This window comes from Carlito syrichta, unplaced genomic scaffold, assembly GCF_000164805.1.
Source record: "Carlito syrichta isolate Samal-C Ts95f unplaced genomic scaffold, Tarsius_syrichta-2.0.1 Scaffold314129, whole genome shotgun sequence".
NCBI lineage: Eukaryota > Metazoa > Chordata > Mammalia > Primates > Tarsiidae > Carlito > Carlito syrichta.
Window position 1 is genome coordinate 149,697 of NW_007258225.1, and position 22,238 is coordinate 171,934.

The 22,238-nt window shown below is 38.4% G+C and overlaps 1 pseudogene; it reads right to left on the reverse strand.

Moving 5' to 3' along the window:
- Positions 1–242: 242 nt before the first annotated feature.
- The window catches only part of LOC103273708, a 34,384-nt pseudogene continuing 12,388 nt past the window's right edge, over positions 243–22,238 (reverse strand).

Consider the following 22,238-nt stretch of genomic DNA (forward strand, 5'->3'; position numbering starts at 1 on the left):
ATGAATTCAGAATACCAGGGCCTAGTCGCAACATCAGAGGGTATTGTGAAAAAGATGCATACTGTGTTTATCTGTAATCCTTAGAAGGTTAAGCAACACTTTTTCTCATTAGCAGTGATGAGTAGTTTCTTTTCCCATCAGTATTGCTACAAGTTGCTATTTTAAGTCTTCCATCCACCACAAATTTAAGACAACTATGCTGGATGACGTTATTCCACACTGGTTTATTTAGGGCTTCAGTCTCACTCCTCGATAGACTTGACGTATTTCTCATAGGCCTCTTCACTCAACAGCTCATCTAGTTCTGAAGGGTTACTCAGCGTCATCCTGATCAGTCAGCCATCTTCATAACAAGATTTGTTGACAAGTCCTGGGTTTTCTGCAAAAGCTTCATTAATTTCAGTTACTTCTCCTGATAAGGAGAATAGAGCTCACTGGCAGCTTTCACACTTTCCAAAGCACCAAACTCATCTTGTTTGTTCAGTTTTGTCCTAACATCAGGCAGACTACAGTAAACAACATCTCCCAAAGCTTCCTGTGCACAATTGCTGATTCCCACTGTTCCAATTCCATTTTCAGTTGTTATTCATTCATGTTTCTCTGTGAATTTACTCAGCGAGAGCAGGGCAGGTCCCGTGCACAGCGTCTGGAGAGCCCCCGCTCCAGGCCCCCAGGGCCACAGCCGGCAGGGCGCGGCTGCCCCTAGGCCGCGCGCAGGCTGCAGACCACGGCCTACAAGCTCGGCGCCGCTCGCAGCGCCACGTTCACAGGGGTGCCCAGGGTCGCCGCGCTGCACCTCGGCCCCAGATAAATTTCTTAAAGGACGCCTCCTAGAAGATTTGTGATTCACTGGACTTTTATTCATTGGTTTCTGTTATTCACATGAATTGTAGTATGAAAATTCAAAAGTAGCTAATTCAATTTCAGTCCTTTTTCAATTTTGCTAAAGGCTTTATTTATTCCTCTTTTTTGTTCTGATTGATATAGTTTTATGTGAAAATGTTATGTTTCTAAAGTAAAATAATTGCATGATTATAACACATAAAATTTAATTTTGTAAGCCTCCAATAGCATCAATTATCCATGTAGAGAAGGAAACCCAATATTTAAAATGCCCTCCCGTATTTCAGAAATACTGTCCTCTGTAGTATGAGAAACATTTGTATTTGTGAAATCTCTCCAAATTTTTTCTCGCAAAGGAACACCAACCACACATGAGTGAATCAATTTTCTAACTATACTAATAATTTTACTACATAGTTTATCTTTGCTATTCGAGTTCTTATGCCAAGTAAACTACATGATTACCTAACAATACTTAGGATCTTTAGGTAACCAAGGAATCATATAAGCCAATCCTTAGGTCCTAATCCATAACTCTTGGATTTCATTTGTTTGAGTACATTCGTGGAAGGAATCACAATTTATCTCACATTGGATACCTTCTTTGTAGAACACCTATTTTTGGTTTGCAGAAATAAAATATTATAAAATAAAAACAATAGTTTTCAGAAACATTATTGAAATACATTAAATAAGAAATTAGAAATCTTTCTCTTACAAAAAATGGAAAGAATCCATAAGATTGGAAGAATTATCTGACCATAGGGAGCCAATACAGATAAGTACATTGCATGCTATTAAACCAATAAAATGTATAATATATGTCAGTCAGTTTTTGCTATAGAAAAACAAGCCCAAAATCTCAGTGTCAGACAACAATGCCATTTATTTCTTGCTGCCTTGTCTGTTGGTGAGTAGAGCTTCAGCTGAAGGCCAGGCATGACCAGGCTTGATACAAAGCTGTGAGAGGATTTTCAATCTGTTCTAGATTTCAAATCTGTGTCTTTCATAATTTTGGGCCCAGGAAATTACCCAGAGCATGCTCCCTTGGGGATGACAGACAGCATAAAAGCATGCTCAAATAACCGAACATATATCAAATAGTGCTTGTATCATGTCTACTAACATCCCTTTGGCCAAGGCAAATCACATGGCTAAGCCAAAAGTCAAAGACAGGGGAGGTATACTCTGTTCTCCATAAGGCATTGGCAAGGATGTTAGAGTACCACCACAAAGGAATAAAGATTTGAGTCCAGTAATTCAATAAACAATAAATATAACTTCTAAAGTATTTCTGTCACATGTGCACGGGGAGACAAATAGATAGATGTTTATTTAGCATTGTTTATATGAGGAAAGAATTATGTTCATCAATAGGGAATGAGAAAATAAGTTGAAGTTAACTCATATAGTAAAATTCATATGTTAGTTAAAATTAAACAACTAATGAGAGAACATAGCTAAATATGAAAAAGCATAGCACTGTGGGTCAAAACATAGCACTGTGGGTCAAAAAAGGTACAGAATACTATATATAGTATAATACCAATTATGTAATTTTTAAAGCACACAAGGTAATATCATGCATTATTTATGGATATACACATTTGTAATACAGAATAAAAACATGATAGAAAAAAACATAATAATTTCAGTATAAAGAAATAGAGGGAGAAGAGATGAGACTAAAGTTTTAGCTATAACAGTAAATTTAATTTTAAAAAAGAACTACAAAAAATGGCAAACTGTAAATATCTCTTAAATCTGAGTGTGTGTTGAATAAATGGTTGTCTAGTTTATGGATATACAAAATGTTGCGTAACTAAGAATTATAAAAATATGTTATTTTTAAAAATAGCATAAAGACTAACCCAATTGTCCGTAATGCTTTTTGGAAAACACTGTCTCATAGGAATTATAGATTCACTGAGCTGAAACAATACTTGAGACAGCCTGAAGACTCCACAACATTCTCAGTAATTTGCCCATATATTATCAGTTCTCACTATCTGGGACTATTTTGCTCCTTACAGCACTCAGAGATTTTGTTCAAAACACTTTCATAATCTGTGAAAAATCCTGATGCTTGATGACAACTTTAACTGTGGCGTTGACCAGACATGCTGAGCGATCCAATATTTTCTGGATTTTGTCATACTTGTAACTCCCTGGAAACATTTTTAATACACAGAGACCGGAAGTAGCAAATAGAATAGCCAAATTTGGGCATCTTCTTTGTTTTAAGAAGAGTTCTTATTGGGTTGCAAATATAGGCTTGATTAGAATCTGGATATGTCTGCAAAAAGAAAACTCTCTGCAAAAGAAAACTCTTACTAAAAATGTGTTAGAGAGATTTGATTGTTCTGCCAAATCTCAGCCGAGGAAAGAGAACTATGAAAACTGAACACCTCGCATATATGTCAAGCATTTGTTTTACAGGTATTTTCCCACTTGACAATCCTAAAGTATGGGAATTATACCCTCTACTGATGGTTGAGAATGACAGGGCAGAGATTTAAGTCCAAACTTGTCTGACACCAAAATCTGTGCTCTTCAATCGCATCACTCTGCCTAAGTTAGGGCATTTAGAGAAATCTTTAAAAGTCACTCCATCATCACAAGAATGTTGCTGGGAAAAAACCCTCCATCCATGATGTCTGTTTAATCTACATTTGAAAAATCCCAAGCAACACAGTAAAATCAATACATTTGGTCTCTGAAATACTCCAGCCTCTTTTCTCTTGACTAATTTAGAAATCTGCCTTTCTTAGTCTTATATTCTTCTTAGGTCATCTGTTTGTAGACCAGACATGCAACTCAGACCTACTTCTTTTTTGTTTGTTTGTTGGGTTGGTTTTTTTTTTTTTGTGAGTTGGAGTCTCACTCAGTCACCCAGACTGGAGCGCAGTGGCCGCTCCCGGCCACCATAGCCTCGACCTGCTGGGCTCCGGTGATCCTTCCACCTCAGCCTTCCAGTAGCTGGAACTACAGGCTACCACGCTCAGCTAATTTTTTGATTTGTTGTAGAGATGACGTCTCACCTGCCCCGGCAGGTCTCGAACCCGCGGGCTCAGGCAATCCACTCACCTCAGCCTCCCAAAGCACTGGAATTACAGGCTGAGTCACCGAGCCCGGCCTCAGATCTACTTCTAATTCAGTGTCTCTTACTTCATTCTCATTCTCACAGGAGATTACCATACCCTTATTGTCATACTTCCAGCTGAGCACTACAGAGGAAAACAATTTTAAAGACTGATTCATACTAACAGTTGATCAATGTATATAACCCTGGAAACAAGTGTAAAAACAATGTTATTGTTTGTTTCAAAGCGAGCGAAAACTAGCTATAATCTCCTCCAGAAGATCTAAAATAATATTACAGTATAAAGATACATAAGGCAGTTCTATGTAGTGAAATAAACTAATTCAACATATACTTTTTAAAAATATTTACAATTATTTATAGATAACATTAATGAATGTGCATTTACTACATCTTAAAACAAATGTAGCCAACCAGAAAACTCAATGCGTTTCTTGACCTAGGGAAGTCAAATGAAGACACCAGAAGAGAACAATGGCCCTATAAGAGTGCAGTTTCTCTAGATGACAGTTTTGTATAAGAAGAGAGAGTAAGCAAAGCAGATATTATTCTTTCTATTTCCTTTGCGGGAACATATCACAGGCTGGGGTCAATATATTCACCCAATTTCTCACTTTAATCCCCACAAGACACCAGTAACAAGTCTTTTTATCCTATAGAAGAAATTAATATTTTCCCTTCTATGTAGGCTTATACCAACTACCTAAATAACACAACACATCAGAGGAAAAAGTGTAGGTATTATAAGCCTTGTAAGGTTAATGATCTCCCTTCTGCTCCGAAAACAAAATCAAATGCTCTGAGCACTTCATGGGCACTATACTCAACAAGTATTTACTAAGCTCCTACTATGTGCCAGACACTATGCTATGTCCTGAGGATATGGTTGATAGTAGGCAGCCTCTCAGACAACCTCCAGTGATCCCCATCTTTTGTTATTCACCCTTGTGTAATCCCCTCTCCTTGAATGTGGGCTAGACCTAGTGACTCCCTTCTAATAAATAAAAACAGCAAAGGTGGTGGGACGTCACTTCTAAGATTAAATTATGAAAATACTGTAGCTTACTTTTTGCTCCTGTCCCCAGAGAAAGAACCCTGCTATATAGGGAGGCAGTCCTGGCCCACATGAATTAGCTTAAAAGCAGATCATCTAGGCCTGACAATAAGCACAGGAGAGAGCTTGAGAAGAAATACTTTCTCCCAACTTCACTGCAACTTCTGGAGAGTTCTTAAGCAGGAGGCACCCAGCTGAGCCACAGCCAGATTCCTAACCCACAGAAACTATGAGAAAATAAATGTTTGCTGTTGCAAGCTGCTAAATTTGGGAGTAACATGTTATACAACAATAGAAAGTTATTACGCAATGGCTTTTGAGGCAAACAAGGTCCTTACCTAAGTGGAGCTTACAGTTGAGTAGGTAGTGATGGATGAGAAACACAATTATAGATAATATTATCTTACATCGTTTTAAATGCTAAGGAGAAAGAAAAACAGGGTAGTGGGATAGTATATGGCTGCATAAATGAATGGTAGAGGAAGACCTCACAGCAGAGACCTGAGTAAAGTAAGCCTGAGCATTAGAGGCAAAAGACATCATGGTATTGCAATAAATTAAAATGAAAAACTAGATATGAAAATCCAGTCATATTCTGTTAAGTCAAACATTAAAGAAATTAACATATATCTAATCCTGAATTGTACCCCACATCTTTAAAATAAAATTTAAAAATTAAAAAAAGGACTTGACAAAAATGTAAAGCAATATCATTCTTTCCAATATTTTTTAAAATTATGGTTATTTCTATTAACTATGCTATGTATATTGTATGTTATTGTTATTTTTAAATATTTTGATTTTTAATATAATAAATATCAATAGATATAATTCACATAAAGTATTCTGGGGAACTTCAATAATTATACAATAAGAGTATAAAGGAGTCTTGGGACCAAAATAAATAAGAACTGCTGGTATATTTTGGAACATGGAATGGTATGTGACATATTCTGAGTTGAATGGGAGAAAAACCTTCTGAAATATTTTTAATCAGAATGAAGGAATCTGATTTAAATATATATAAGAATATTAAGAATACATATATTCTTAATATATATATTAAGTTGGGGTCTCACTCTGTCACCTAGGCTGGAGTGCAGTGCATGATCATGGCTCACCACAAACTCAAACTACTGGGCTCAGGCGTTCTTCCCACCTCAACCCCCCAGTAGCACCATCATGCCTGGCTAATTTTGGGGAGGGGAATCTGATTTAAATATTTAAAGGATTAGTTGAGGTTCTGTAAGAAAAGTAAGAAAAGTGGACTGGGAAGGAGGGAAATGGGAAAATCTGTCAGCACTTGGCAAATACCCACAGAAGATGCACAGTCCTGAACTGAGAGTTGAATTTTGACAATAGGAAGAAAATCTCATGTGAAAATAACCTATATTGCTATTATGCAACTGAAGATTTGCTATTACCACATTAATTTCAAAACATATTAATTTTAAGGTACTCTGTGGACCTTACCAAGGTACACCGTATAATTTCTAAGCAAAATAGCAAAATTATACTTTGGCAAGATGAAAGAGTCAGAAAACAGGGCTACCTGCTGGCTGCATTAGGCTTTGCTTTTGCCATTATGAAATTCATACTTCTATAAATTGATGGTAATGGAATTTCACCTGACTTATAAATACCACTTCTCCAGATGAATAAAATGTTATGTCTAAACAGTGGGGTGCCACAAAAGTAGAAAACAAATAAATCAATCTAACAAACAAACAAAACTTCTAATTTTTTTACATAATTGGGTAAAATGTGGTGGGGTTTTCCTGCCAAATATTAACCTACTGAAACAAAAGGATCTAATCGGAATTTCTATAACATAAAAATCTCAATAAAACTGAATTACTATGGATGTTTTCAATATCTTTACTGCTAACTCTCTAAGGAATACCCAAGGTTATTGCCAGCTAAGAAGTTTAGCTTAATTTTTCTCCCATAAGTAGTGTTTCAGGATATGTAGTTAAAATTACAAGAAAAGCAGAAATTATATTTTTTATTATATGAATTTCTGACCTTGTTCATGTGCTCCTTTATGAATTATTCAAACACTTAGGTAAATGCCTACCTAATGCATTCTAAATACAATCCCACATACCCCATATTTCTCATTGCACTCAGTAATTTTCCTTACCTCTAGAAATGTAAAAAGAAAGAAAGACAAAACTTCCAATTTTATATTTATATTTTATTTTTATAAATAATTTTATTTTTTCTGAGTAAAAAAGAGGCTGGATGACATTAAAGAATAAAATGTAATAGCACAAGGAAAAGTAAAAATCTGCTAAGGATTTGGTATAGCGTGGCTAATTTGGGCTACAGAGAACTATTTTAACCTAAATTGCACATCCTGGCTTTTAACACAAAAAAGTAAGCAGAAGAAATAACAGATTTTTAAATTCTCTTTGGGCCAGCTTTAAGTAGATAGTTTTAATATAACTATCGACCAGTGGCAGAGCAGAAACTATTTTTCTGGCTACGTAATTATGAAATGTGGAATAAATGTAAACAAACCTGAAATGAAATGAAAGTATGATATTTCTTAAGCACTCTTCGCAACCTAATGGAATTTACCAGAGTGAAATTTAAATAGTATGTTTGAAATAGAACTTGATTTGCAAAAATTCATTTCATGCAAATTTTCAAAATTGTATTTAAAGTAAAGCATACCAGGCTTATTAATTATTTGCACAATAAATAGAACAAGGAAACTTTAAACTCAATTTAATTTCCTTCTACTTCTCTCCATCTCATATCCTTTCTCTTGTTCTTATTGACAGCTCTCAAGACCCCACTGTTTTTGCTCTGTAGGGTGGTAATTCCCATATGAAGCAGGAAGGTTTAAACAGAAGAGGTATTGAGTACAGAAGGGACAACCTTATATGTGGCAGTTGCCAGAACCAAGTGATTTTGAACATTTCTAAAAGGCCTCCTTGATCCCCAAATTTTTGCCCACTAGCTCCTACCAAAGAGCCTGAAATTTCCATAGCTCATGCCCTTTGACCCAAGGAGGCAGTGACTCTTGCCTAAATACCAATATTGCTTAGGAGATATAGCATAGCAAGTTTTAAGTGAAAGGTAAAAGAATGAGCTTATAAGAGTTGTGAGCCAGCATATTAGTGGGAGTCTGCAAAATCCAGACCATCTAATGTAGAAATTTCATCTATAATAAACTTGTGTGGGTAAAATGAGGCAGTCATAGGGTCACTAAACTGGGACCTTGGTGAATAAATAGCATGTAGAATAATGTGTATTCACTAATGGGACAAGATGAATCTTTCCACTGGAGCAGAAATCCAAAGTCTTGAGGCAGAGCCAAAGAAGGAAATACAGGAAAAGCCAGGTGCCAAGGGAGTGAATCAGATGTAAGTCAAAAGAGTTTTTGCTTTGGGGCATCTTAACGGTGTCATGCAACCTCCTAGCAGCTGATGAAAATAATATAATCAGCTTTGTACTCAAATATTTTGAGATCATGGCATGGAAGTGAAGTGGAATTGGTCAGTAGGTCGGCACTGAGGGGTCTGTAACTTAGAGAAAACAGGAGTAATTATTTAAGTTAAAAGAATCATCCACAATGAGTTGATAGAGGAGGGTAAAGAGGTAACTTCATCTGCAAAATAGATTAAAGAAAGTAGGTCAGGAACTATGGCTATGGGGACTGGGAGTAAGCACTGAGTGAGAAAAGAATCAAGAGAAGGACTTGGGAATGAAAAAGAGCAGTAAGAGGGTGTAGATAACTAAAGGAAGGCAAGAATTTCAAGAAAAAAATGTGTAAACAACAGTGTCAACTGCCAAAGAGAAGCAAGCAGAGTAAGGACTATTATCATGACTCTGGGAAGAGCAAGGTGGGGACATTAAGGAAATTTCACTACGTAGACTCAGTGGAATGGTAAGGATATACCGTGTTAGGAAAAAATGGAGGTACTAAACATAAACCACTCAGTTCCCATTAAAGGAAACAGAGAACCAAGGAAGATTACGATTAATCCAAGATTTTTCTCAAGATGGAGGAGACCTAAAAGAGAAAGTAGATCCTATCTCTTCCTTCTGTCTCTGAAGATGGTAAAAAGTTAGCATAAGTAGACAATAATTATTTTGCCCACAAACCCCTCTAGAAAAGGAACTGGGAGCAAATTAACTCCCCCACCAAAGCAACAGATGTTGACTTCTCCTCCAGATACATTTGTTAGGAAATGTAGGATGTTCCTCCAAATACTCCCCACTCCATTCCATAACTCCCCACTCCATTCCATAACACCCCACTCCCACCCTTGGGACATTATTTGCTTTGTAGCAGCTCCCACCCACTGAGACCCAGTTCACCCATGTCTTGCACCAGACCTGGTGGCAAGTACCATTCCCTTTCCTTGTTTTCAGTTGAACCATCCACTTGCCTCTAGACCAGGGTTTCTCAATTTCCACATTATTGTCATTTTGAAGATGATATTCTTTTTTGTTGGGTGGGTAGGAGGTGCTGTCCAGTCGTTGTAGGATGATTAGTGGCATCCCTGGTGTCTCCCCACTAGGGGTCAGTAGCATGTTCTCCTATAGCCGTGATAATCAAAGATCTCTCTATTCATTGTCCAATGTTCCTTTATGGGCAAAATACCCACACCCACATTGAGAATCGCTGCTATAGGCATTTCTCTCTCCTGATTCTCCCTATAGACCAATATAAACACCTTCCTCCACCCCACTATCTGTCTCTAAAACAAGCAAATGATACTTTTTCTTTCTAATGATTTTTTACTACAGATAACTGACAAAGCTTAACCAATATTACCCTGACAAAACTCCAGTTTCAAGCATTTTCACCAGGTTGCCACACTCCCTAGATTCCAGGGGGATGTGAAGTGAATGAAGGCTGCAATTTCCTTCCTAGACTTCCTTCTTAGACAGAGGATGGGACATGATTGTACCCAAGTTACTGGAGAGACAGGATGCTGGACCTATCTCTTGGTTCAGTCCTGTTGCACACAAATATAGGTTGGCAAATCCATTAGATCTGATAGGTTTTGCAGGACAGTTCTCTGGGTGGCCTTGGATTGGCTCGGTGCTCCCCCTTTCTCACTTGTAGTTCTCAGTCATAAGTATAGAGTGTGCTGAGAATGCAATGTCCTGAGACAGGGAGAAACTGGCTAGAACAGTCTGGAGTCTGTCCCAGTCTCCCAGAAACAAGATGTCCTTAATGCTTTAGCCCAGTGAGTCTAGTAACCCTGGAGTATAAAACCTAGGAAGGGCCGCTTTCCTGGGTTTCTCAGCTGCGGTGAAAATAGGACATGTGAAGTTGAGACTCCACCTGCCCCACGCAACTTTCCTGCGCCTCCAGGAACCGGCTTGCAATGAATTCCAGGCTTCTAGTGTCCCTTGCTGCCTACCTGTAAGCAAGAATCTTGGTTTCGTATAACTTATGTCAGTGTTCTGTCTCACCAAGACTAAGACAAGTTGTTAACCAAAAACTCACAGTGTGTTTCCTCTGCAGTTTGTTCTTATCTGCTGTCCCCATCCCCTACCTATACCCACTTCTCAGATACTCAGCTTGCCCATGTTCCAGACTGTCTGTCCTTTACTGACCTTACATCGTACTTCGAGACTGTTATGATGCCAAGCCTGGAATTTTAACCTTCCCTGAACACTTGAGTGAGAAACAGCAACTCCCACTTGATTCCCAGGCTCCCACCTTAGCTCTCAAGCTGCCTTCACCCCTCTAGTTCTACTGAAGGTCTCCACAGCTCTGGCTGTATGATTCACTCTTTCTCTAGTCCCGTGTTTGCCTTCACTTTTCATTTGCCTAAAATATATTTCTATTTGAATGTTGAGACTGTTTTCACATATTAGACTTTCAATAAATTATTCTTTACTTTCCAAGCAACATCTTGGGTGCTCAGCTCATTTGAAGAGAAGGAATGATGGATATAACCCTAAATTATCAATACATTTCTGATGAATTAGGCTAACTTTACCTACTTTTCAAAGCCTCTTTGAGTAATTACTTATGTTCTTTGCTTAGTCCCGCTAAGGATGTGGTTCTTTACCACGTTAAGTCATTTTCTATAAAGAGCAGTACTAATACTAATTGATATAGTTGACTTAGGGATACATCCCTGACCTCCTGAGGAGCAAAGACTTTAAAGCTCTTGTTTCTAAATTGATTGTCCCTGAATAGATACTTCTCAAAAGAAGACATATGGGCAGCCAACAGACACATGAAAAAGTGCTCAGCCTCAGTCATCATTGAAAAATGCAAATCAAAACCACCCTGAGATAACACCTAACCCTAGTAGGAATGGCTATCATTAATAAAAGAAACAATAGATGCTGGCGAGGATGTGGAGAAAAAGGAACGCTTCTACACTGCTGGTGGAAATGCAGACTAGTACAACCTCTTTGGAAGACAGTGTGGCAATTTCTGAAAGAACTAGAATTTGACCTTCCGTATGACCCAGCAATTCCTCTATTGTGAATATACCTGAAGAAACTCAAATTATTCCACAAAAAATATACCTGCACACATATGTTTGTTGCAGTTCTATTCACAATAACAAAAACATGGAACTAACTGTGTTGCCCACTGAAACTGAACTGGATTTAAAAAATGTGGTACATATACACAATGGAATATTATGCAGCCATAAAGAAGGACAAACATATGGACTTCGCAGCAACTTGGATGGATTTGGAGTCAATCATACTCAGTGATTTATCACAGAAACATAGAACTGAGTTCCATATGTTCTCACTCATAAGCTGACCTTGAACAATTACAATGCTATAAGAAAGCTATTGGCAGTAGTGGGAAACTGTCGGGGGTGGGGGATTGCCAGTTGAGGGAAACTGCTAGGGGAGGGAGGGGCATACCTCATCAACAGGGTACCTGCATGATCAGTGTTTATGTACCTAACCCTGAAATGTACACAATAATAAAATAAAAATAATAAAAATTTTTTTAAAAAGAAAATTACAATAAATAAATAAATTAGTTGTCCCTTTCTTTTTGGAAAGGTATTTGCATATCTCTTAGGAAGCCCCTCTTTGAATGACTTATTTGGTTGAAATATGAGATGATATTGATTGACTCTATGAAGAGGAAAGAAGTATGGTAATCTTCTTCATCTTTTTATAAGCTCAAGGATGGTTACCATTTTTCAAAAACAATCTCTCCATAGCAGTGCTCTCCAACTGGCTCCCAGATCAACATGCCTGTGTCTTGCTTTCAGTTCTCTGTCATCATAAACACCAAGAAAAATAAATACCTATTTTTTTTACCACTTTCTGGCTAATCTATTTAATCCTTGCTTCAAAAATTAAGCAGACATTTTCCCTAAGACTTTCTTTACCCAAAAAAAAAAAATTCTACCAATTCTCCTCATTGTATAACCTAACATAACCACAAACTTTCTTTAGAAATAAAAGAGAAATGAAAGACCCCAAAATGTTAGTATAAAAGCCAAGGACATCCACCACTTTACAAAGGACATGCAGAGCACAAACAATGAGCCCAGTCCCTCCCCTAAGCCAAGACCCAAGAGAATCTGAACGTTGAATTGATCTCCTCATGTCATGGATAAAACTGACAGGAGAGAGTATTTAGTTCATTCTTCTCTCTAACTGGCAAGATAAAGAGTTGTCATGTATCACTATAATCTTTTGCCCAATATTAAAATGTCCATTGTAGAAAACCCAATAAATAAAAGTAACTATAGTTCTTGGATTATATCCAAACTTTTTATTTAACTGACTTAGGAAGGTAGATTAAAATTCCATTTGGTGTTATAATTTAAAGCAAGTGAGATGACAGCTCTAAGAATACATATACATTCGCTTTTTTGAGTCATTTGGCAGGATTGTAGAAATAAATGAAATGTACAACAAAAATCATAGAGGTGAGATTTGGTCCCCGTGGGTGTGTTGGGATTGAACATAAGAGAGGAAGTGTAAATTAGGAAAGGGGGACAGGATACATCTCTCTTTAGGCCACAGAAAATAACACAGAAAACTGGAGGAAAATGTAGGAAGGGTTTTTCTCCTACTTCTTGCCTCCCCCAGGAATCACTAATACTTTCTGAGAAAAGGGATAAGCTGTCCAGTTTTTACCCATTAATGAAACAGCAATTTCTAGACTTAAGCATATTAGTGAGCACTGTCCTTTATAAAAGCTTAAGAAATTTACGCTTAGGAAAAAAAAGAAAACACTTGACAGTAATCCCCATTGTTTCTAGGGTAGACTCACCCTATTCTAAGTGTGACTCCAAAAATGTGACTTCTAAAGAACAGCAAGCAGATTAATATAGGAAATTCCTGCTAAAACCCTGCTAAAAACACTTCAATATAATGTAATCCAGGATCCTTGTTCAGAACTAATTGAAGCAAAATGGGCAGCATGCAAAGATGTATGCTTTCAAGGAGCATTTTAAGTTTGAATGTGTGACATGCAAGTCTTTTGGAGAATCTTTGGAAGCAACAACTGAGTAGAGGTATTTGTTGCCCCCAATTCCCTTCCCAAAGAACATACACACATTGAATTAGTCTCCTTGTGTCACGAATAAAACTGACAGGAGAGAGTGTTTAGATCATTCTTCTCTCTAACCGGCAAGATAAAGAATTGTCATGTATCACTATAATCTTTCGCCCATTATTAAAATGTTCATTGCAAAAAGCCCAATAAATAACAGTAATTATAGCTCTTTATTGTATCCAAACTTTGTATTTAACTTATTGTGACCTCTGTGGAAATAACAGACCTAGTGCCTAACAGATTCTGGTTGGGCATCTTTAATCCAGAGGAACATTTCAAGAAGCCAGGTCAGTTACCATGGAGAATGAGGCCGGAGCATCTTCCTTCACCCACTCCTCCCCCCATACTGGACCTACTCCCTAGGCCGTATCCAGAATTAACCTGGAAGCCCAGTGATCAGAGCAGACAGACACAGGTTTGACGCAGCAAAAATCCCCAGGATTGACCATCAGGCTAAGCTAACCCCATCTCTAGAATTTAACCCCGTCCCTAAGTCATTTTCATGAGACAATGATGAAGTAACACTCAGATCTCTAATACAATTGCATTTTCTGATCAGAGGATAAAACAATGGCACTACAATTCAAAAGCTATTTACAGAGCTTCTGATCTCACCTGCCTTCTAGTAATACATGATTCTTTACATAGCTCTGTTTGAAATAATGACTCCAAAGTTATAGGTTCTGATCCATTTGACCATTTTGGAATTATTATACAATACTTTAAAATTACTTCAGAATCTCTTTCTATATTTGAATACTTAAAAACAATAGAGAAATATGCTCCAATGAAACAACGTATATTTAATATAATATGCTGAAATTTGGGGAAAGATGAGTATTGGCTTGCATGTGTATGTTGTAATCTGAATGAAAACATAGCTATGTGATTTAAAAGAATGCCTAACTTTGTTACCACTTGTTGTGCAAAGAAAGCTCTGGAGGACCTGTTTGACTACTTCTGTTTTAGGATCTATACTCCCCATACATTTGCTAACTCATTTTGCATTGTTTTCTTTACATAAGGGAGGGGGTAAGTCCTCCCAGCTTAGCATTTTAACTGCCAGAAGACCAGTATCACTACACAATTAGATTCTCCATATCTTTCTTGCCTGATAATTAAAATCCATATTTTTACACAGAATCTCAATACCCCAGAAATGCCATGTGACATTACATATTTCTGTGCTATTCTTTCCCGCCGTTAGGGACTGGATTGTGTCCCCATCCCCCAAAATCTAAATATTGAAGTCCTAACCTCCTGTACCTCAGAACATGACCAAATTTGGAGATAGGCTCTTTTCAGAGGTAATTAAGTTAAAATAAAATCATTAGGGTGGGCCCTAATCTAGTATGACTGGTGTGCTTGTAGGAAGAGGAGACTTGTACACTGACACTTAGAGAAGATAATATGAGAACACAAGGAGAAGACAGTCATCTACAAGCCAATGAGAAAGACCTGGAATCAATTATTTCCTCATGGCCCTTAGAAATTTCCATCCCAGTGGACACATTAATCTCAAACTCCTAGCCTCCAGAACTGTGAGAAAATAAATTTCTTTTGTTTAATCTACTCAGTCTGAGGTGCTTTGTTATGGCAGCCCTAGCAAACTAATACACCCACCAAACAAAGAAGAGTGCAGGAAGTTTTAAGATGCCAAAAAGACAGATTGTAAAGCAGTAGGAAATGGGGAAGTTCATTAAGATGACACATGGGAGCCAACAGGTTACATAAGAGTACAACTGTTATGCACTCCCTGAAAGGAAAAGGATTAATTTTAGTCCTGCTGGACAATGCGAAAGGTGTAAATTAAAGAAAATTATCTCTCTGACCCCAGGTATAAAGGGGGGAAAATAACATAAGAGAATATTGAAATAGATGCAAATATAGAGTAGCAGAAAGAAATCTGCAATATATTGAAATATTGAATATATTGAAAGTATATTAGGGTAATGAGTTAAAATAAGTAGTCCTAACATTTAAATACATAAGACATTTTAAAAGTCTTTGAGGTTTCATTGTGGAAAATTCTAGAAATCCTTATACTGCTGAAAATAATCTCACTAACTGACTTACTCTTGGGAAAATGATAGTAAACAAAGCAGATGATCGTAACACTGTGCAAATTAGGTTGATAAGAAATAAATTTCAATTAAATTTATTGAATCATTGATAGTGGATTTTTCCTAACAAAATAAAAAATAACTTACAAATTTGCCCCTAGCAAACACGAATGAATAAATGGCAACGTGGAACAAGTCATTGATAACTCTTGCCTTCTGTTTCCTCATTTTTAAAGTAGAAAATATGTGGGTTATAGCTACAGAAATATCTGAGATACTCAGATTGAACATTTTATCTTCCTAGACAAGAGTCATCAGAGATGGCACAAGCAAAGGCTATTTTATATACACACACACACCACACACACACACACACACACACACACACACACACACACACACATACGTACGTATATAGATACACACGTTCATATGCATATATCTATATATATATACTTCTATTTTTACTTCATTTTGATTGCATCCTGCAAATCAGGATGGAAAAATGTACCATCTAATGCTTCACAAAAGAAAAAGTATTTGTATGCTATTCACGTCTTGTAGAAAGTTGAATTCTCTTCATCGTCCATTGCTATTTTATCTTAAGCATCAATCCTTCCTTTGGTTTAATAGCCATGACCCAGAATATTGGGTTGATTATTATCCTCCAAGCACACTCTTTGCCAGGGTTTACCATTATTTTTTCATTAATTGAGATTTTGAAGGGAAAGAGATAGAAACTACCTACCTAGGTGATGGATGGGGTTAAGAGCTCAAGGACTAACAGGATTGTATAAGAAGCTACTGCTGAGTGATATATGCACATATTGGAGTAATGCTCACTAAAAGTGAGGAGCCAGCATGAAGCAGTTGGCAGGACAACAGGCAGCCTGAATTACATCATTCATTTAATGGGTCTAACATATGGCAACGATTAGATCTCCAAAACAAACACAATACTAACCAGCACTCTCAGAGAAAAGAAGCATCCTGGCCGGGCACAGTGGCTCAAGCCTGTAATGCTAACACTTTAGGAGGCTGAAGTGGGAGGATGGCTTGAGTCCAGGAGTTCAAGACCAGCCTAGGCAACATGTCAAAACCTCATCTCTACAAAAAAAATTTAAAAATTAGCCAGGCATAGTGGCACATGCCTTTAGTCTCAGTCACTTGGGAGATTGAGGCAGAAGGCTCACCTGAGCCCAGAAGGTTGAGGCTGTGGTGAGCCATGATTGTGCCACTACACTCCAGTCTAGGCAACAGAATGGAAACCCAACTCAAAAAAGAAAATAAAAGTAGCTGTCATTCTTAATTTTCCTACTAAAATGGGTCAGTCTAAGTTGCTGCCAATTTCAAAACAATAGAAGTATATATTTCTAAATGCAATAATAATATAGACCTTGCTTTAAAAAAAAGCTAACAGTTTCATCTAATAATATATAAAATGTTAAATATTCTTGCTTTTATGTCTTTTACAAATTTTTTAATGAGCAATGGAGGAATAATTTAATAACTTTAAGCAGCAACTGAATTCTGTAATATATAAATCAGTTCATAATTGTTTCCAGAATGAAGGACACAAATGCTATATATTAAAGCTAGCCTTTGCTTAAAGCAATTAAGATATGTCTTCAGTTCTGTCATTTTACAATTAATCTCATTTTATTATGTAAAAAAAAGCACAGGTAAAAGCTCCAGTGATCTTTTGGAGGACCTAATTTTCCTGTTGTTCTACGTAGTTTTTAAATAATTACCCTAATCAGGACTCAAGCAAGAGCAAATAAAGGAGAAGTGTAACACTTTATCACTCCATTAGTAATCATTGAAAATGTTGTATTGTACTTAGGTAAAACCCTGTGTCTAGATGCCAGCTCTTCTGGTGATTTACCCTTAAAGTCCTCTGTGAACACTCCAGAAGAGTGAAGGGCCTGGGACGAATGGACTAATATCAAACAATTTTGCACCAAAGTCCAGAGACCCAGAAGTTAGTTTATTCCTCATTGCCTGCCTCCAAATTCTATGTTTTATCCATGCAATTTCCAGGCTAGACCCAGGGGTGATTTCCATCCTCTCAGATTTAATCCCATTTAGTTTCGCCATTAATTTGACTGTTTGAGCTGACTTCTCCCTCTCATCCTACTTCATTTTACCAATTGTCTAAGGCTTTACAATGTATCCTATGGAATATCATTTTTCTGCCCAGAAGTTTCCAGCATTTTTAACTTTCTTAACAATGTCATTTCTCTACCTGGTATCCTTTCACCTTTTTCCAGATCACATTACCCCAATTTTCCCTTGGGAGACTAACCTCTTCTTTATTCAGTTCAAGTGTTTAAAATGGAGTCAAATCCACCCATCTCCAGGGATACACAGGCAACTATTGCATGATCAATCAAAGAATGATATTCCACCCTCCTCCTCTAACCTAAAGGGATTGTGTAGACTGTGCACTATAAAGAATGACCATAGGCCAGATGGGACAAGGTATGGGTCTGGAGATGCCAGTGTGAGAAACTGTCTGCTACTTCAGCCCTCTAGTGCATGGGAATATCTGTGAGGTTATCTGTGGCCCCACTTGTGTGGTTCTATAAAACCATTCCTCCAGATTGGCCCTCAGGCATCAGGACTCAGGGCCCCTGAGACCTACTGAAGTTTCAGCTGGTTCCTCTTCTCACCCTCCATCCTAGGGGATCTTTCTCTAATCTTAGGGGAAGCCCTGTCCTCTTCCTTCTGCTTCTTTAAATATTCTGTCCATTCCCAAAATACTCTTAGCTATCTAAGGACTCAGGGTTTTGGAACAGAACTCTGGAGAGACTCTTTCTATACTGTCACTTCCCTTCCCTGAGGTGATGAGCTCAGAGCTGCCCATCTGCTCCAATGGGGAGAGAAAAGATGTGCCAAAAGAAAAAAAGAAAAAGAAAAGAAAAAAGAAAACCCTAAGTATATTATTCCCTCATATTCTCTTGCTGAATTAAATATTTACATCTCTGCAAAGAAACTTTACTTCACATCCAGGTGTTACTCCTCAGCTTCATCCAATGCTCTCTTCCAAACATACACACAGCCCAGGCTGAGACCTAGATCCAAAAAAGATGAGAATTGTACACAAAGCAGCCTCTGTCTGCAAGAGTGATGTTTTCTCCAGGTTCTCCAAAGATGAGATAAATAAGATTAGGCCCAGGCTGAGTTCTTCCCCTTGTAGTGCTCCTTATCTGAGGTTACCCATGAAATTCTCCCATCTTTTATCCATAATGCTTTCACCACCATTCCCTCAAACTCACCCATCACATCCACTGAACTGAGAGAGGGCCTTGAGGGACCCACTTTACCTGAAAAGTAAAAATCTATTGCTGCCTTAATGTGGCAGGTGTTTTAAGTAGGCTCCCCAACCTAAGTCTCCACTATAACGTCCTCATTCCCAAAACCTCTGTTAGATGTCTCTGAGCTTCAGAGATCTACAGAAAGAAGGGAAATGAAGGGTTTACTGAGCCAAACTCTTGAAGATGCAAATGACTCCATTCTCTGGTCCTTTCCATTTTCTGTATATATTATACTGACTGAGCAGGCCTGCCTCCAATGTTAGAGGCTAAAGGTTTCCTTTAAGAAAAAGTTGCCACTTGGTCAGGTGTAGTGGCTCAAGCCTGTAATCCCAGCACTTCGGGAGACCAAGACGAGAGGATCGCCTGAGTCTTGGAGTTAGAAACCATCCTGGGCAACTTGGCGAGACCTCATCTCTACAATAAATCAAAAAATTAGCTGGGCATGGTGGCACGGCCTATAATCCCAGCTACTTGAAAGGCCAAGGTGGAAGCATCATCTGAGCCCAGCAAGTTGAGACTGCAGTAGCCATGAGCGTGCCACTACACTCCAGCCTGGGCAACAGAGTAAGATTCCAACTCAAAAAAATAAGAAAAGGCCAAGTGTGTTGGCTCACGCCTATACTTTGGGAGGCCGAAGTGAGAGGATTGCCTGGGTCCATGGATTCGAGACCAGCCTGGGCAACCTGGCAAGACCTCATCTCTACAATGAATCAAAAAAATTAGCCAGGCATGGTGTCATATGCCTGTAGTTCCAGTTACTTGGAAGGCTGAAGCGGAAGGATCACCTGAACCCAGTAGGTTGAGGCTGTGGTGGCCATGAGTGTGCCACTGCACTTCAGTCTGGGCGACAGAGTGAGACTCCAACTAAAAAAAAAAAACAAAAAGGAAGTAAGGAAAGAGAGAAAGAAAGAAAGGAGAAAAGAAAAAAAAATTAAATTGCCATTAAAATGTTTATTTTTTTCCTACAAATACAACAAAATAGGGGGGTGCTTGTGCTTCACCAGAGTCTTAGAAATGCCCACCTTCCAATGCAGAGCTCTCTTGAGACTTGTTATGTAGTCCCATCTCCTTCCGCAAGAGTATCTGTGGCCCAGGCCCATCTGGCAAGGATTCTTCTGCCTTCAAAGCTGCCTTGCAAAAACCTAAGTCAGGGCATCCCAAAAGAACTGCTGTGAGAAGTGCCCAGCTGTACCATCTGGCAGGGCTTGAGCTGCTGCTGCTGCTGCTGCTGGAACCAACCCTCCCTCTTCAGGGTCCACTCTAAATTTAAAGTCTGGGAAACAAGCCTTAAAAAGAAATTCCAGGCACCTGCCTCTTTAACTACTTTCCTAGCATGCACAGTATTCAAATCCATCCATAGACTTTTTCCTCTCTCCTCCTGCCCATGCCCTTCAGGCACAAAAACCTTAAGGCATTTTTGTAGAACCCTTTTCAACTTGATTTCACTACAGTCCACTGGTTTTTCTGAAATCACTGATGCCTTTTGAGCACATACTTTGTCTTTGCACAGGACCGTGAATATTGTCCTGAATGACTTGGCCCTAATTCTAGAGTGTGTCAGCAGTCTGTAATTCAGAAACGGGCTGCATAAGGAGTCACGGCAATTTCAGACAGGTTGCCATGTATATCAAATACAACTCATGGCCCACACAGCAGGTGTGCCACCAACTTAGTATTACTTTTCTGTAATTCAGCCTAACTTTTGTTTCAGGCTCCATTTTACTGAAAAAGAAGAAAATTGTTGACTTGGCATCTGTTGGTTTGGCATTCTTCCTTTCCCACTCTCCCTTTCCTAGGGTGTATCTAAGTCCCCAGGGATTCCACAGTGTCATGTTGCGGGTCACCTACTGAGGCATCTGACATCCTATCTGGTCCTCTCTCATTACCACGAAGACCTCTCTCACTTCTGTCCACAGGGCCCTGGTGAGTCAAGCAACTCTTTCCACTGCTCTGAGTCCTGCTTGAAGGACTTGGGAGCCTCTGTCAGGACACCAGCGGCTGGCCTGCTAAAATGCACCATGTAGCAGTTCCCATTCTGGATCTAGACCCTTCCCCCATGGCTTCTTCTGGAGAGTGGGGCATAGGGTCCTATTCTCCTGGGCCCACAAACCTGAGACTGCATCTTTACTCAAACATTTAAGTCTCTGAAACACTGGTTATTCTCTATTAAGTGCCTGAAAGATTGTATAGGGCGGTCATTTTCCACCCACACATACAGAAGCAAAGAAAGATGTGTGAAAAGAGAAAATAATGAAGCAAGTCCCTATATGATAACTGAGGTATAAAGAAAAAAAGTCAGAAAATTGCTACCTTGGATCCTAATGGTTTTCCTGATCATAATTCCAGTCTCTTATGAGGCTAGATGAATATTTGCTGTTAGATTCTGTGATTTATTCTTGCACCTTCTCATAAGTTTTAATTTGAGTAGGTATTCATTAAAATAGATTTATATCTATAGGTTTGGTTCTAAAGTCAGTAAGTGAAAAAAATCACATGTAATAAAGGCTATATTTAAAATAATGTATATTGCTTAAAAAGTATAGTGTTACAACACTGCAACATGATTTTATTGGTTTTCCCTAATTTATTCTTTGTAAAATTTTCACCACTGAACTCAATTGATACTTCAATTACTATTAATACTGTGGGTAGCACCACCATGGCAGCAATCATGTGACTAACTCACCCATCTTTCTGTTGTCCATCACCTGATGATAGTTCCTGCACTTACCTGCCCCTTCTTGATGATGTAGAGCAGACCACCACCCCATCACCTTAATGACCTTCCCCCTTCCAAGGGAAATAGCTAAAATGACTCAACCACAAGGAGCCATTTTGCCATTGCTTTGCTAAGCTATGGTGTGGCTATGTGCTCTTTGAGCTGTGGCCAGACCATGTTTTCTTAAGCTTTGGCCCCCTCCCCTGCCGTTGGGAGGTGAGTCACCTCTTTCTCTCTCTCTCTAATTTACTTTCTAAATAAATTATATTTCCTAATCTAAAAAAAAAAAGAATGTGGGTAAATATCACTAACTTACCTGGCAAACTGAAAATAGATTTCTCTTTGTTGTCAGTGATAAATATGATTTTAAAATAAAGTCATTGTACATTAATTTCCGTAGGTTTTGCCCAACCTACATTGACTATTGACTATTTCAATCCTTGGCATTATTCAAACTTTTTTTTTTCTTTTTTTTTTGAGTTGGAGTCTCACGCTGTCGCCCAGACTGGAGTGCAGTGGCTGCTCCCAGCCACCACAGCCTCGATCTGCTGGGCTCCGGCGATCCTTCTGCCTCAGCCTTCCAAGTAGCCGGAATCACAGGCATGCACTACCACG